Genomic DNA, 17,727 nt, shown 5'->3' on the forward strand with positions numbered 1-17,727 from the left:
ACACATACACACTAAAAAATAAGCATGCAACTTTATTTGTAACACACACATACATTCTCCATCTTCATCAAAAAATATTATAATAAACATAATTATTTTTATCTATATCTCACAATAAAACTCTATATCCAAAAATATTACAACATCAAATAACACTAGAGTCGTTAGTACACGTTGCATGCATTACGGAGGTCCTCTGTAGGGTTTCATGGAAGTTTGGGGGAAAAAAAAAAAACACGTGAAACTCTACAGAGGTGCGACTATCTAGAATCGCAGCCATTAGAACCTTTTTGGGTTGGGCACCACGCACCCTGGCGGGGTTAGGGGCCAGGCATCCTAAAAACAACAATTATTATTTGTTTTTGCTTAGGTCACAATACGAAAATAATAAGAAGCGCCAGCGCGCGCGCGTATGTGTGGCGCATCGTTCCCGCGAGAGAGGTTTGCAAAAATCACGATATACATTGGCACTCGGGACTTGGAAATAATGCATATTCGCTCACCACTGTTGCCAGCTTAGTCTCTCTCAGCAACATTGGCATCTTTATTTTTTTTAGTTGTAGGTGGGTTGCCAACACACTCTAGTTAATAATGCTACATATTATACACGCACGCACATACTGTGTTGCTATCTATCTATCTATCCCTCTCTCTTTTACGGCAGTATATGTTTGTTGCCGACTCTTTTTGCTCAGTGTGTGTATGTTACGTCAGTATATAAATTAGTTAAGCCTCAAGTAAGATAGCTCTTGCCAAGTAAAAAAAAAGCTGTAGGTAAATATTAGCAACACTATCGGTTGTTTAACTTTTCCCCCTCTCTCTTTTTGTAAAACGCTATGGCAAACCAGTAGGTTGGCAAATTGCTTTATGCACTGTAAAACCTCAAGCAGTATTGCCAGCTCCTTGTTTGAGGTTAGGTTAGACCCAAAAACAAACCTTGGTGACTTTTCAAGTAAAATGTTGGCAATACTTCAAGACAAGCCTCAAGCAGTATTGCCAGCTCCTTGTTTAAGGTTAGGTTAGACCCAAAAACAAACCTTGGTGATTTTTTAAGTGAGGAGTTGGCCACACTGCAAGAAAAGCCTCAAGCAGTGTTGCCAGCTCCTTGCTTGAGGTTAGGTTATACCCAAACACAAAAACCTTGGTGATTTTTTCAAGTGAGGAGTTAGCAACACTGCGAGCGCCACCGAGCGCCATTTTCGGTTGCAGAACCGGGTTGATCCTACTACTGGCGAGCTTTCGTACTGAAAGAAAATATGCTTGGTTGTAAAAAAAATCCATCCCTTACTCGGAGGCGTGATTAAAGCGGGTAATCATCTAGAAGCCGTAGGTTTCTAATTTTCCCTTCGCTAGAAAGGAACATTCCGAACTGTGGCAACATCTGAATGAGGAGCTCTCGCATTGTTAACTGCTTTAATTATCAGCTAAGCCCTTTATTTCCGGGTACGAACTTTTAACGTTTCTTTCCCTTTCATAAACCTTGCCCCTCTGTACGGAGTTTTCCAATTGGCTGCCAAGCAACTTCGCCAAGCTTCCAATTATTACTTTGAGGATTAGGTATGGCGAATACAAAAGGGCAGATAAAGGTTATGTGCAATTAATACATCTCTAATCAGCGTAAATCCATAGGCTCTCGATTTGTTTCGTCACTTTAGTAATTAAATTGGACAGCCTGGTTGGTTTCTTTATGCCGGCACCGTAATTTATATTCGACGTTTCTCAACTCTGAGTAACAGTATATAATTCGCTACTTTCCGAATCCACGGTTAAAATACATCTTTTGCAATTATGCATTCCAAAATTCTCAGCAATTTCTAGTCATAATTCTCTCCATCTCTCTCTCTCTCTCTCTCTCTCTCTCTCTCTCTTTCTCTACTCCGTTCAATGCTGCCAGTCTAATATTTTCCTGCAAATCCTAGCACATGTATGAAAATTGTATTACAATTTTACTCATTTTGCGTCGTATGTTTCTATATATTCATGAGAATTGCTACGATATTGAAAAATAAATTCAAGTTTATGAAGGGACACTAACGCTTAGGTCAGAACTGAAAATTGGAAATTTCAGTTCTGAGATACTCTTTTGACTCGACAACTCGACCAAGTCTGCAACTAAGGCACCTGTTATATGCCCAGTGCAATTTCTACGTATAACAAGTAGTTTCTTATAGGATTTTCCATGTGTATATATATCTTGATAGATTTAGTACAACAATATAAAGAAAGAGACAGAAAATGTATAATGTCAAAAGTTAAAGATTGAAAATGAAAGGAGATGTTATGACAAAAAATAGAAGAGTTGATTGTTCCGGTAAATGAAACATTATGACGTATTTCAATGAACTCCTATCAAATTTCAGAAGATGTTGATGTACTAACCTTTATGTAAAAAAATTATGTCGGAAGTTTTAAATCTTATATTTATCAATGTATAAATATTTGATACAAATGTGTAAGTATTTGTTAACAGTAAAATATGTGTCACAACCTTTTGTAAATATCAACTTTTGTAAATATTACACATGTAAATGAAGAAATATTTTGTCTTTATAACCTACTAGTCAGGGGTTCGAGAATACAGAATACGGGTATAAATACGACGACAATTAAGGGTAAAAGAGAGTGGTTTCTTCATATCCGCTCTTGCGTGGGTCTATTACGAGGCCTAGTTTTTAGTCGCTCACACCTCACAAAACTGAAAAAAGTTCACCTGAACGATCTCAGTCGGATATCAAAGAAATCGAAACACTATTCGCGTTTCTAAAATCCGAAAGGACCCCATTTCTCAGTCTCGCGCTCCTAGTTTTCGTTTGTTTGTAAATTGACTAACATGAATAAAAAATTGCTAAATTCCTATCCTATAGTTAGAGTTTTCCTTCTACTCAACTGAGATGGTTCCAGTGTGGACTGATGGAGTCCTCATGTTGCTGACTACAGGAGCTGTAGGTAATGAAATCAGTTCTTATCACTGCGTGTGTCTGTTAATATACAGTGTCGAGTCTCTCACACCCCGCAGTGATAGGAACGTAACAATATATATATATATATATATATATATATATATATATATACACACACACACACACACATATATATATATATATATATATATATATATATATATATATATATATATGTATGTGGTGAATTTTTAGTGTCCCCCTACTTTCCACCCTGCCCCCTTTCTTCATCTTCTTTAAACCCTGGTGCTCCTGCTTTCCACCTTCCTCCAATAAAAAAAAAATGTTCAAGGGATAAATTTACCGCCTTACTGAAGAAAAATCATAGCCTTATTATAAAAATACTTTAAGCGTTACTGTTAAAGAGCATGTTTATATCAGGCATGTGTTTATTTAATACCTACATAATGACATCAAAATAACAGTAATCTCTTAGCTTAAATTGAAATATGATTTTGCAATATACTTATTATGCATTGCAGCAGTAACTTTATTTAATTCTTGTCAGGAATAAATTCCTGCGCATCCTGTGGAGGCACATAGAGGTTCGGATCGCACTGTAAACTGTAGGTCCAGTTCGGATTGGCCTTACAGTGCATAAAGTGAACTTAAAAATAAACTCAAGCAAACAAATAGCCACGCTTATGTAACATAACATATGATTTTGACGCTATTCACGGAGGACGTCTTGATTTGGGGCCGTACAAGGACGGCAGTTGGCCGGGTCACCAGGCCCTTAGCTGCCCCTGAGTTCTATCCAGTGAGTGATGACAGGGCAACAATAGCAAATTAGTTAAATGCCTTAGGAAAAAACTCAAATAAGAACATCATCTTTCTTGTGATTGGAAATCATACCATGAGATCTCAGTACATGATGAGTTGCAGTTACGTAACGAAACGAGCATGTTAATAACATATTTCCTTCAATAGGTAACAATTCAAATCTTGGGTTCTCTTGTTAAATGAATTCCAGACAGCAGAGTCCCGATTAGCCATACTGTGCATAAAGTGGACTTAAAACACCAAATCAACCAATCATGCATCTTTAGGATGCACATTAATTAACTTTAGCATTCTCCACTCTAGAGTGAACATTTTAGTAATGATAGACGCATGATAAGAGGAAGAAGAAGAATATACATTTTATAGCATGCTATTGATTGGTTCTTATAGTAAGCATGTGTAAGATGTACGTGAATGGCTTCCAGGCATTAAAGTTATGTTGTTAATTTGAACCTACGTGTTTGTATGTCTTGTAAATGTATAGATAAGAAATCACACACACACACAACAAGAATTACATCTATGACGCAGTCGTACAGAATATTCTTGGTGACTCTTCGTAAGAAGAAGTATAGGTGAAGACGTCACGAAGAGTACGCAACGATCATCATTCCAGCATAGGTTTATGCAAGGAGAAATTGTGTCGGCTTGATCAATTTCTACGGTAAGAACCAAGATTACACGGTTTGTGTATTATTTACAATCATTGCACAAGGGCAAGGTTCAAGTCAGTGCGATACAAATTGTGTCTATGGCGTAGATTACAATAATTATACAAGAACAAAGTTTAAATCAGTGTGATACGGATTGTGTACAGTGTTGCCAAGTTGGCCCTTTTGGGGCCAGAACTGGCCCTTTAGAGTACGTACTCAGCCCCAAAATTCAGCAAAAGCCCCAAGGGGCTTTTTAGCCCTACAGAGAGAAATCTTGCTACAAATCTAGCCCTTTCAGTAATGAAATGTTTTTTTGGTATTTCAGTAAACTGCAAAGAAGAATTCACTTAACCGACCCTCCTCTGCACCTGCAAGCTCGTCCTGCGACCCCTCTTGGGGAGCAGGTAGCAAGTGCACATTGTCACTTTATCCCCTTGTTTCTGGTTTTGGTATGCTGTGTAGCCCGAGGCGAATTACGGATAGCGTCGATTCCAGAAAATGCGAATCTTCGTTCAGTTGCATTGCATCTGGTCCTTGAAAGTTCACAGAAGTGCGGTGCGGAATCGACGAATCGTTCGTAACAGTGAGGCTCACCCAGAGACTAGTTCTTGCGTGCGGCCGTGTGTGTGTGAGTGTACGTGTGCCTGCATATATATGAAGCAGGAATATTTTGAAAATGTGTAATTCTTTTGTGTAATCTACTGCACCACAATTTAAGGGGGAAATAAATTATTTAAGTTAAGAAAATTTAATTTGGTTGAGCGTATGCCCCTCATCTTGACAGTTGATTAGTTGTGGATCTTGAGTTTCAGAAATTCTGCACCAAAGCACCCAAGAATTAAGAACCAGATTTTTTTTCAGTGCGCAGCCGCACCTTTGTAAATCTAGCCCCTTGGATGTGAATTTTAGCTCCATTTTGGGTGCGATTTAGCCCGTTTTTCTCTCGTGCTGTTGGCAACACTGATTGTGTATATGATATTGTGATATTTAGTTGACCACAATTATGAATATGTTCGGTTTGAATTTATTTTCTGAGTTCCGGCCAGATTCGGAAGAAATAGAAGATTATTTAACGAGGTTTGAACAGTCTTGCTTGGCTCATGATGTTAATGAAGCCAGGAAGGTACCCATACTGATTGCAGTTATAGGGTCTGAAACTTTTAAAGTGTTGAAAACTATCCTTGCACCTAAACCAGTCGAACGTCAAACGTATTCAACCCTCAAGGACAATCTGCTTAAACATTATGGCCAGATAACAAACAAATATGTGGAACGTTTTAAGTTCAGGCAGTGCACGCAGGAAAGAGATGAGAAAGCAACACGATTTATGGTACGTGTTAAGCAACAAGCACTTAAATGTAGTCTTGGCGAGTACTTACAGGAAGCCATTGTAGAGCAAATAACTGTAGGCGTTCGGTCTGACGCCATTAGAAAAAAAATACTTTCTGAACCTACATTGACTCCATCAAAATGTCAAGATGTTGTGCTTCAAATAGAATTAATTGAACGGGAAACACGTCAAGATGTTGTGCTTCAAATAGAATTAATTGAACGGGAAACACAAATGTTCATACATCATGAAAAAGATTATAGTCCTAATCTAGTTGCATTTTCTGAGACACAGAAATTTAAACCATGTTTCCAGTCCTCGCAAGCACACAAAAAGAACTTCGTTAATCCTCAGAATAGAAGTTATAAAAGCACCGAAGAATGTGATAGATATTCCAGAAGACATGATCTTGGACATTGTCCAGCAAAATATTCGATATGTTCATTTTGCAAAAAGAAAGGTCATTGGCATGTAAAATGCAAGTATATAAAAAAGAACCATAAACAATTACCTCGGATCAAACTTCTAAGTCGAATATTAAACCTTTAGACGCTATTGTTGGTGAACAAAGCATACATAATGAATTTCATGGTTTGTCTTTATTGCACGTTGAAGTTAGTGATTCTCATCCACCAGAAGATAATAATTGCACTATTTCATCAAGCACAGACAATTCACAAGTGGAAGATGCTACGCTCAATCGTTCAAAAGCAAGGAGCGTTAGTTTCAAGCCAAAGGCAAAAGTTGTAGATGGCACTAATGTTCTTATGTCAGCGGAACCGTGCATAGTTAATCTGTGTATTGATAAACGAATTGTACAATGTGAACTAGATACTGGATCTACAGTTACGCTGTTCAATAGCAAGTCTTTCAAAAAAATGTTTCCTCATCGGCGAACACAATTCACTACACTTAAGTTACGAGGTGTGAATAATAATACTTTGAAGTTGAAAGGTCAAGCTTTCATTGATTTATCATTGAATGATGTATTGTATAAATTACCGGTTATATTGTGTGAAGAAGAACTGTTTTATCCGTTGATTGGATGTTCATGGCACGACAGTATTCATCCAGGTTGGAGGAACTTGTTAGCACAATGTAACACAATGTTCACAAATACGGGGTCTGGACGAAATTACAACGCAGATATTAATACAAAAATACCGGAAAGTGAAGGTTTGAGAGCGCAGCTGGAGAAGAAACTTACCCAGAAAGATAAGGAATCAAGGGAACGTGACCAACTGCGATATGAGGGCCATAAAAGATCGAAGCTCGGGAGAGACAGGGGGAGGGACATTAGTAAACAGATTGCCATTGGAATTCCAGCTAAGAGCATGGCCAGTGACCACACTCAGTTTGACCAGAAGCTTTTCAACCAATCAAAGAGGATGGACAGTGGGTACGGAGATGACGAAGCGTACAACGTGTATTATAAACATTGGTGGCATGCACGAACTCTGGGCTAACATATTTACAGACCATCAAGAGATCTGAACAAGGATGTGTATGGAGGTGATTTGGAGAAAATAATGAAAACAAACAGTTTTGTCCCAGACAAGGAATTCAGTGGCACGGACCGTGGAGCAGCACGCAGCGGACCTATTCAGTCTGAGAAAGATGAAGACGTTCTTGACTATAGCTAAAAGAGCTAGCAAGAGACCTAAGGATGCAGAGGGAAGAAGAGAGAACGAAAACCAACCACCACTCAGAAGGTCGAACAGACTTAGGATACCTCCTGATAGATATGGTGAGACCAGCACTTAAAACAGAAAGAGAGACTCCAGGAAGAGATGATAGACGCATGATAAGAGGAAGAAGAATAATTTATATTTTATAGCATGTTATTGATTGGTTGTTATAGTAATCTTGCGTAAGATGTACGTGAATGGCTTCCAGGCATTAAAGTTATGTTGTTAATTTGAACCTACGTGTTTGTATATGTCTTGTAAATGTATAGATAAGAAATCACACACACACATACAACAAGGCTTACAAGTAACTCTAGTAAGAACAAAGCCATGTATGACTGGTTCAATATGTCGGGCCGTAGGTAAAATTAAATATTCTACAGGTTATTTCATTTATATTATGGCTGATGTATGGGTTTGCAAAGCGAGCTACGACGTCAGGAGTCGAGGGTTCAGAGGCCAGGGCATGGATGTTCCTTGTGAGTGTACCTTCATCAATGTCAAAATATCAACACCCACGCTCATCGTCGCGATTAGTCAGAAATGGATGAAAAGTGACGTAACATAATCTAATTCAATCAATCAAATATTGAAAAGCAATAATCCTGGTTATTTGATGCATAAATAATAATAGTGGTACACTTATACAATAATATTAACCTATATTTGAATAACTCTTAATTATTACAATTTTCAAACATCGGAATCGGTATTGACATCAGTATCGGCCAAGCACTAATTGATATCTAAGAAGACATATGCAAATTTAGTCTGCTTAACAACATATTAGTATTTTATTTCGAATTACAAATAAATCTCATTTATAACGGTCAACTATTGAGTAACAGGTAATTGATCTAATTGCCCGTTATTAAGAATTAATTACAATTGGTAATATTAAAATCCGTCGCGAATAAAGGTGTCTAGCGACTGCCTTAGCCAACACTAACTTGCTCAACCACCGTTTTTCGCCCGAATCCGGATTTACATGCATTCATATGGAGAATAGCAGGAAGAGCAACTTCTAAACCAATGGACCGAATTGGATGAGATTTTAACCAACGGAAGACCACATCATAAAAGTACAGATATCAGAATTTCAGTCTAATCAGAACAGCACTACGGGAGTTATAAATTATTAAATATCCATCGATGGATACAATGGAAGACGGTATCCTGTTGAGTGCATTCAAGGCATGGAAAGATCGTTAGACGAGATGCGTCACAGCAGATGGAGGCTACATTGAGTGACATGGTCTTCTAGCCAAAGGATCAAAGTATGTTCACCTAAAATTTCATCATCATATTGCAACTAATAAAAATATTATAACCATCTGTGCAAAAGTTATTGAACGCCCTTTGTATTTTGTAGATTTTGATATACCATTTTAAAAAGGGCAAGGAATTAAGAAAAGTCACAAAAAATAGAGGAAAAATAACAGAAACGGGATAGTTATTAAAGAAACGGTGAAGGTAGGGGTCATTTTGATCCATCCCGCCGTTGTAGTGTTAAATATGTACAAAAAGTTAAAAGAGAAATAACCCAACATAAAAATTGACATGATCCTATTTAACTAAATCAAATACTTTACCTGAAACGTAGAAGGAAATGTTTCGTACGCTGACCTACACCAGCAGTACTAGTTCAAAATATATTCAAGCTTAACACTTGCATATATGACACGTATCTCTGATTTCCTTCCATTCTTGTTTATATATAAAAAATAGTTGCTCAAGAATATACTAAACTCTGTACAAAATACGACAACTAATGCGCTATTCTTGAAATTACTTATAACTTTATTGATTCCCTAGGCACTCCCACTGTCTGTCTCTTTTATCTCACATTAATGAAGAATCTAAGACACCTTGACAGTGTCGAATCTACTACTTTAAACGACGTTACGAGGAACAAGGTACTTGTCTCTTCCCCAGCTGGTAGATCCCCTTAATACACTCGGTTTCAGTGACAACAAACGTAAGAACGCTGTCGTAATTTGTCACATATATGTGACACGCAGCATAAAATAAAATTGACGTGCTTTTAGCACGTTGATACTTTCATGTTAGGGTGAAAACCTTGCAAATGTTTATCAATGTCCTGTAAATGAAAACTTTCCCCTTGCAATACATCAAGGACACGTTTTCGAAGAGTGTATTGACAGGGAAACGACGAACAGGTGCAGTTTATGGCCTTGTTTTTCTCATGGCGCATGAAATCTGACTTGTTGGTGATAAGAGCGACCCTAGCTTTTGTCTTTAGCTAATAAGGAGGTGTGTGGGAGGGGGTTTTGATGGACTTTTGGCCCGAAGAGAGGCTAAAACCAGAACAAGCTAAAATGCAAGTGGTCGGTCACACATGACGCCACAAACAAACAAATGCAGATTTCTGGGACATGCGACGCCACAAGGCAATAAAAGCAGATTTCTGGAAATTGAAGCTCCTGAAATCTTTGTGAGCTGAAATTCTTCCCGGCGTGCATTGCATCCACCTTTCACCCCCTTTTAGCGTCGGAGACAGGACAAATAACATAAGCCTCGAGTAGTGCGTCGAAAAGTTTGTTCAGTGTGTGCGTGGATGTTTTCTGATTCCTTGCTTGGTCCGCGCTTGCATCTTGTGATCTGCGAATCCAATTTTTTCTGTTCATTCGGCTCTTTGTCCAAACATGTCCGGAAAACAGCGATTGAGCGACAGGAAGATCAGTGAAGGAAGGTGGGGGGGGGGGGAATCCAGATTTTTATTTCTTTTCATGGAAATTTGGGTGGCCCGGCCCCTTACACCCCCCCCCCACGTCTTTCTCACTGAATTGTACATGAGTTGCATGCCCTGATGTTTTAGCTTCCAAAAAGAAGTTGTTCGAGGTACATAGGTCGAATAGACTAGGAGTTATAATAATTTTATGTGCACTATGCAAATTAGCATTTTTTGTAAGAAAGCAGAGTTCCACGTATTGCCTAATATTTCACCTTGTGTAACAGCCAGAAACATGAAACAAGTTTAATTTCGTTTCCAAACATCCATCCTTTGAAAGGAAGGCAAAAGGTCGCGACCATTGCTCATAAGAGTGGGGAAAGAGGGGGCAAAGTTTGGATTTCTATATATTTTTTATGGAAATGTGGCGGTGCGGCCCCCCACACTCCGGTCTTTCTTACTTGGGCGTTCTGAATTGTACATGAGTTTCATATAATGATGTTTTAGTTTCCAAAACGAAGTTGTCCGAGGTACATAGGTCGAATAGTCTAGGAGTTATAATAATGTATTGTGCACTATGCAAATTAGCATTTATTTGTAAAACCCGCCCGACGGTCTAAAGGTTAAGAAGTCGCTCCCTTTCATTGGATTGAAACACAACAAAATGTTTCTCTAAAAGATGAAAAAAATTCTCCGAAAACTAAACTATGGTGCCTAACGAAAAATAAATTGCGTGGCCTATCTATGCATTGCCATGAAAAAAAAAATGTTGACTTATGACCGCTAGCCACTAGCCATAGCCACTCTATCGGCACCGAGAGAACATTCCAAGGTCTCCGCTCTTGCCCAAAAAACGAAAGAATGCGGCAGTTCAATCGGGTCTCTTTATGTGGGCGATTCGAAAACAGGCCAGTAAACGAGATTCTTAAAACTATCAATATGTACTAACCACCTTCTGCAAGCTGGCTTCGACAGTCCCGTAGAACAACCCTGTAACACGTTATATTTGAAACTGCATTAATAAAAGTATTTCTCTCAAGAAACTAAAAATAATATTGAACATACATAAAAACTAATAGACAGAAGGATGATGAGGTGATTCTATCATTACACCCTGCGATAAACGTTGTAAGATGGAGAATACGCCATTTCTGTCTCTTTAGGTCAATCTCAGCGATAATAATAACTCGCGGCGCAACAGCCCAATAAGGAGCCAGTCCTATCTCCCGACTGCCGTCCTCACTTCTACCTGATCCTACTCACTCACTCACCCGAGGTGGGGGATCATCTAACCAGTTACGGGATGACGTGTAGTCAGCATGACTAACCCACATTAGTGTTGTAGGTCTCCGTGTACTCGTTCGTAGCTCTAAAAATTCCTCACGATGGTGGTTGGCCGCGGGTCCCATACACAGGCCAAAATCTCAGGAGAAAAGGTGTTTCGCTTCCCCCCAGGAGACTCAAACAGTAGCCGGAGCTCAAGCCTTAGATCACAGATTTTAAGTTTCGTAGCAATCTTAATCTTCTAGTTATTTTTGTTTTGCCTTTACCAACATAATAATGACATCTGCACCACATCTGTTAAGTAATATATAAGTGGTAGTGGTAGCGTCGTCGCCTTGTAATCAAGGGGTTCCGGGTGGAAACACATTGTGGTTCGAATCTCGTATTAAACTGTCGGTCTAGTCCCGACTAGCGTTTCAGAGCATCAAGTGCTCTAAAAGCAAAAACTGAAAATAATTAAGACATAAAAAGTAAAACAAAGACCGTTTCTAAGCCATGCCTTCAGAAACACCATTAAATGGATTTCTTAAAGCACTTCTGATGCTTTCATCATGGTCAATCTTTAAGGGGTATTTCGACAGAGCTTTCGGTTGTGAAGAGACCCAGCGCCTATGTCCATGTGAGCAGCCGCCAGCGACCATTACGAAATGACATGGTCCTCTGCTGTGTTTGATGTGGCTTTGTGTAATTGGCGTGTGAGCTTCGTAAACAACTCGTATCCTATGGTCAGTGATGCATGGATAATTCTTGCAAGTGCTTCGCTGATTCTGATTGGAAGAAAGCCTCAAACATGTCATAACGTGCATTTCACTTTCAGATCCTTCAAACCATAAGTCTCAATTTCATGCTGTTTGCGTACTATTCTGTCAGGTACAGACAAACATCTTGCTACGTGTGATTTCCATCTCGATTTGGCAGTTTTACTCACTAGGTATGTTTTTGTGTTCAATTGTGAATGTACTGTATCCTCACTGCAAGGCCCTCACATATCCTATGCTGTGTTGTTTTAACGCACACAGCTGTAAAATGGAAATATACATATATGAAAAGTTTGGATACTTGTAAATGCTCTTGCCTAGGTGGTTTTTTGCCCAGTAGCCGGAGAAGCCAGCGGTTGTTTTCCCTCAACGGCCTTCTTGTTTGAAAAGAAACAATAGGGCCTTGCCCCGGTGGTTGGGGGCGGTCAGTTTTTCGTAGGTATATATACCGAGTTCCTACTTCTTATGCGGTCTCACTAAACTCAGGGGGTGCTATACAATTCCGGCTTCCCGCGCTACGGCGTCGCGTGAAGGTCTTCTGCTAGAGTGACGTCAAAAAGGGGGCTCCTCAGCAGCAGATGTAAAATCATACAATTTTATCGCCTCATGGAGGCGATTATAACTCTTGAGAAGCAATGACGTAGTTCTTCTTCACTGCTTTCCCGTACCTTTCCAAGTTAACTGTGGATGGTATACGAACAAGTTCATGCTTAATTCCGCAAAACAATCCATGTCTTTGGTTCCTTAACACTATTTTTCTATACTTCTACACGCAGCAAAAAAAGTTGGTTGGTTGGTTGATTGGTTAATTTGGTGTTTTAAGTACACTTTATGCACAGTAAGGCTAATCGAAACTGGACTTACAGGTTAAAGTGGAATCCGAACCACTATGTGCCTCCACCGGGTATCAACCCCGGGACCCCTTCATTACAAGGCACAGCAATTCAGTTAAATGATTATTAGATGAGGGTCTCATCTTGAGACGAGCACAATAGATAGAACACCCGAAAAATCGTAAACTGTACTAATTTTAAAGGCATGTGTGTGTACTGGAGGGTGGTTTTCGAGCAAGTAGATAACTAACTTAATTAATTATACCATGGACATAAGTGCAAGAGCGTCGAGAGAGAGAGTAAGATTGGACGGAAAGGATTAAGTAAGCTTCTACATGTATATAACCGATCTCCATGGCAGCATAACGCTTTAGGAAGCGAGAAGCTCCAGTTCGAACCATAGTAAGGCATATAGCAATGTTTGTCTCATTCTTCACTTCATTAGTTCATCATTCATCCTCATCGTAGCAATCAACCCCAGAGGTAGAATTTCGCTTTTAAATAGAGGACACATACATACACACATATTGATTTATTATTAGATCGATTTTCTGCTACTTCTGACTAATCGCGAAGATGAGGATGAATGGTGATAAGATGAAGTGATTGAAGGAACAATCATAAACTTTTAAATACAACACAATACGAGCCCCACCAAGGATTATATTGGCCTCGCTACTCACAAGTATGCAAAATGCAGTACAGGATATGTATATATTGTGAGCGTGTGTGTGTGGAAGCATGTGCAGCCTCCACGTTATAGTGATTAATAAATCACATTGCTATACAAAGACAGAGGCCAAACCTGTAGTTTGTGTATTTGTATATCGAGCTGGTACGAGTTTCTTTGTGATTCATCCACAAAAGGGGTAGGGGCTAATCTTTTATTGAGGGATTACGTTTTCCCATGACATTAGATTTTATCCTATTACAATTTCTAAAAAGCATATTTTAATTTTTCAAAAATAAAATATATTTTAGTTACTGTTTTCAAAACACAAATCAGTTTATGTACAATATTTCTGCAGTTTTCCCATAGTTTGTGGGCAATTACCAGCTTTGCCACCACTAGCGTACGCAGGATTTTTTTTCGGCGGGCTGAACTTGTGAACTTGGATGGTGCATTGGTGCGTTCGATGGTGCAGGAACATTTTTTATCTATGGTACAAAATTCGTTCTCCATATATATTGTATATAATGATAACGTATGAGCGCGACTCGTGACTGTCTCTTGTTTTTTACGCAGTGCATGATGGGACTATTGGCTCCTTGCGACAGTCAACTGTCAGGGTAATGTATGTAGTGTGATGTGACCATGTAAGTATTTGGGCATTCCATTAAAAAAATTCTTCCCACATGTTTCAGTGCCCAAATTTCTTGTAATAGATAACGATAATTATTGTCATTTCTGAACTTGGCTTGTGAATAAATACCAGCGAATAAGGACTTGAATGGCCTTCTCCGCTGGCCGAATTACCGACCGTCAAAACCATAAAATTCACGTATTTAGTTCTTGAACACATGTCAGGTGGTGTGTTTATTTGTAGGTAATGAATTTGAATTGTGTATTTTATTGCAGTACTAGAAATAACTAACACCCATTCCTAAAGCCAACGATCGGGATTCGAACCCACATGCCATTATATAGCATCCTATTATAACCACGTGACTCAAATCATGCTATTCATTCCGCCGGACCCTATACATATGTTGCTTACGTTACGCAATTATAGTGTCTGTGTACTCAGTCGGTAACGCGTCTGACTACCATGCTCAAGGTCCCGGGTTCGATCCCCGGCCGGTTCAAATCCGGGAACTTTTCCTACGGTGGAAGCGGCCCCGGCGCCTACCCAGCGTCGAATAACATGGGTACCTGGGGGAAACCCTGGGGGGTAAAGGCGGTCAGGGGCGTGATGCTGATCACATCACCCCCACTCACGACCGGATCAAGAAAGTGTGGGGCGTTACCCCCACACCCCCTATACGCCTTCATGGCGTGGTGCTATGCACAGGGGAACACTTTTTACAGTGACGCCAAATTACATATGCACATGGGGTCCGAGCCCATTCAATACTTTGTGATTTTTTGTGAACTAGTAATTCAAGTGTTCGAGCCCACTCAATGCCTTTGAAAAACCCCTGGCTGTCGCTCTTTAAGATGTCGTGCATTAAGTGTTTTTCAGACTTCTAGTGTTTCACAAGTACTTTTCTATCGATGGGATGTGTGTTTTTGACATATGTTGGGTCGCTTCGTCTTCTAATTTTGTTCGAGCGGTTTTGAGATCTGCAGTGTTTTGTTGTGTCTTAAGCAAGTCGAGATAGTTCTTGATCGACTCGTGGGAGGTTCAGGTTGTAGCGATTTGTTGCAAGTAACTTAGCAAAAATCTTACAACTTCCAACTTCGTTGAAAAAATAAATGCTCCGCTCAAAAATACGCGATGTATAATCGCTCATGATTTAATTCTCATGATTTACGACAGATGGCTCCTATAATCACTTTCGAGTTTTCGAATCGTAAAACCACGCCCCCCAAAATCAACGGAAGGCAAGAGCGGCAGACATGTGCAGGTAGAGGCAACAGTCGTGTATTGCGTTTGGTTCCGTCGACTACTTTTTTTGATACGCTGCTGAATGCATCATCGGTAACGAAACTTTGAACTTTGACGTTCTCTACCATGTTACTCATAACACGCGATGAATTGCAAGTGCTTCATTAAATACAATTCCGGAACATTTGTTGTAAAAGGAGCTAAGCACTATTTCTTAAATTACGTTACGCGTTGGCATATGGACACGCGGATTGTGAAAAAGGCCATTTCGACAGTCTGCACTTAGGAGTAATGTTGGCAATCAAAAATGTACTACGTTGGAATCCAAGCAAGGCGTACGCTGGTCAACGAGGATTTGACTACCAAAAGTGAAGGAAGTTGTGCACCCCTTTTTCCTGGACTACGAGATTGGCAACATGCAAAATCAAGGTAGGCAACAGTGGATTTGTTATATTAGTGGTGAATAGAAGTGCGACAGACAAAAAGGCACGAGTTCAATATTCGAGCACGATACGTGTGAGTTGCTTACGAAGTGCGCCATATTACAGAAATAAACCTTCCTTTGTCCAAAAAGGTAAAAATTCGCGTAATTGAGAACTGAATACGGCTTGTTGTAAAATAACTGTTCATCTCGATACTGCGTTACCTGTCCCTCACTTTAAATAGATAAAATGAAAACGCAAAATACGCGGATGCAAAATTGTGTAGTATATTAGATGTTCTGCAATGTGCTTACATTCACATTTATATTAACGAGAACAACGTTTGGCATTTTTTGTAAGACACGTCGCAAAAGCATACATCGGGTAATCGCGACGAAGTTTCCGCTAACGTCATTTCTCCTCACATTTCCCACTTTTGGTCGTTTAGACTTGGTTAAAACTTTGTTTGTAATTGAATGAGGCAATGAAACACGTAATTTGGGAATGAGCATCTAAAGGGGTGGAACCTTTCTTATACGTACCAATAAGATTTTTGTAATTTCTTGGAGACGTTTGTCTTTTCAAAAAGGTGGTTTTCCACATTTTTATGAACTTGTGATCACGAACAAATCGGTGGTTGTTTATTATTGAAGGTGTAAGAAGCGTTCTTTGATTAACGTAATGTAAAATGAAAGAAACTTAAAACTTGGACATAAACGCAATTTAAAATAAATTGTATACTTTTTGACTTAGTTTGATGCGTTGACCTTTTTGAATTCGCTGTTGAATTCATTGATTATTACTGGAAAAATTACGCTTAAAATTGTTGTAAATTGTTAGAATATCAAAAAGGAGTTACACTATTGTTATTAAATTGTTAAAATTGAACCTTTGACTTTTTGTTGATACAATTTTCTCTAAGTACCTTCCTAATTCGTCGTGCGCTTATACTTACTAGTATGCAAGAGTGTGTGTGGTATAGTAGTTAGTGATTGGTAGATTTGTAAAAAGTTGTGTAGTAATAGTTTAGTGACATAATTTATTTTGCAGGGATTGCGCAACGCATTTTTGAAAACTTTATTGGGAATACGCTCTCCTCCCTTTGGATACTTTGTATAAATAATTGTTTGAGAATATCCTTGTAAAGACTGTTACACTCTCTTCTCTTAATCACTACCCTCCATTTAGATTTTGTGATATACGCCGAGGTGCACATAATTTAGATCCAGGACTCTAGGAAGTTGTTTGTAACAAAAGGGGCCCAGTTTACCCAATAGATAAAAGCACCCGGCAACTTGAACGTTACAAAATTTCTGGCAGCAGAGCTACGGTTGAAAAAATTTTTTGGGGACAGACATCATAATTTTTTTTTTGAAACTAGTCAATTATTTATTCCTTTTTTCAAAAAAAAAAAAAAAGGAAACAGTTACAGTTTTGAGGATTTTGAAAAGAGTTCTTGCCTTTGAAATTTTGTAACGTATTATTAATCGCCTTTTTTCTCATTATTTTCTTTTGGCTAAATTGCTAAATTATAGTATCCCTATAGTCTTTAACATGTCTCTTCTAACCAATGTACAACAATGTAATTACCCGCTTTCTACACATTATGTTATGATTCCTCCTACTCCATTTATTAATCCCCTCCCATTCAAAATAGTAATGAATTAATATTACCTCCAAATGATAGTTTTCGCACTAACCACGTCAACATCCAAAATAATTTCTTTCTTCTTACCTGCCTAACGTTTACGAAGCCTTTCATATTTTACCGATTG

Source organism: Lepisma saccharinum, chromosome 24, assembly GCF_977018435.1.
Source record: "Lepisma saccharinum chromosome 24, izLepSacc3.1, whole genome shotgun sequence".
NCBI classification, from domain to species: domain Eukaryota; kingdom Metazoa; phylum Arthropoda; class Insecta; order Zygentoma; family Lepismatidae; genus Lepisma; species Lepisma saccharinum.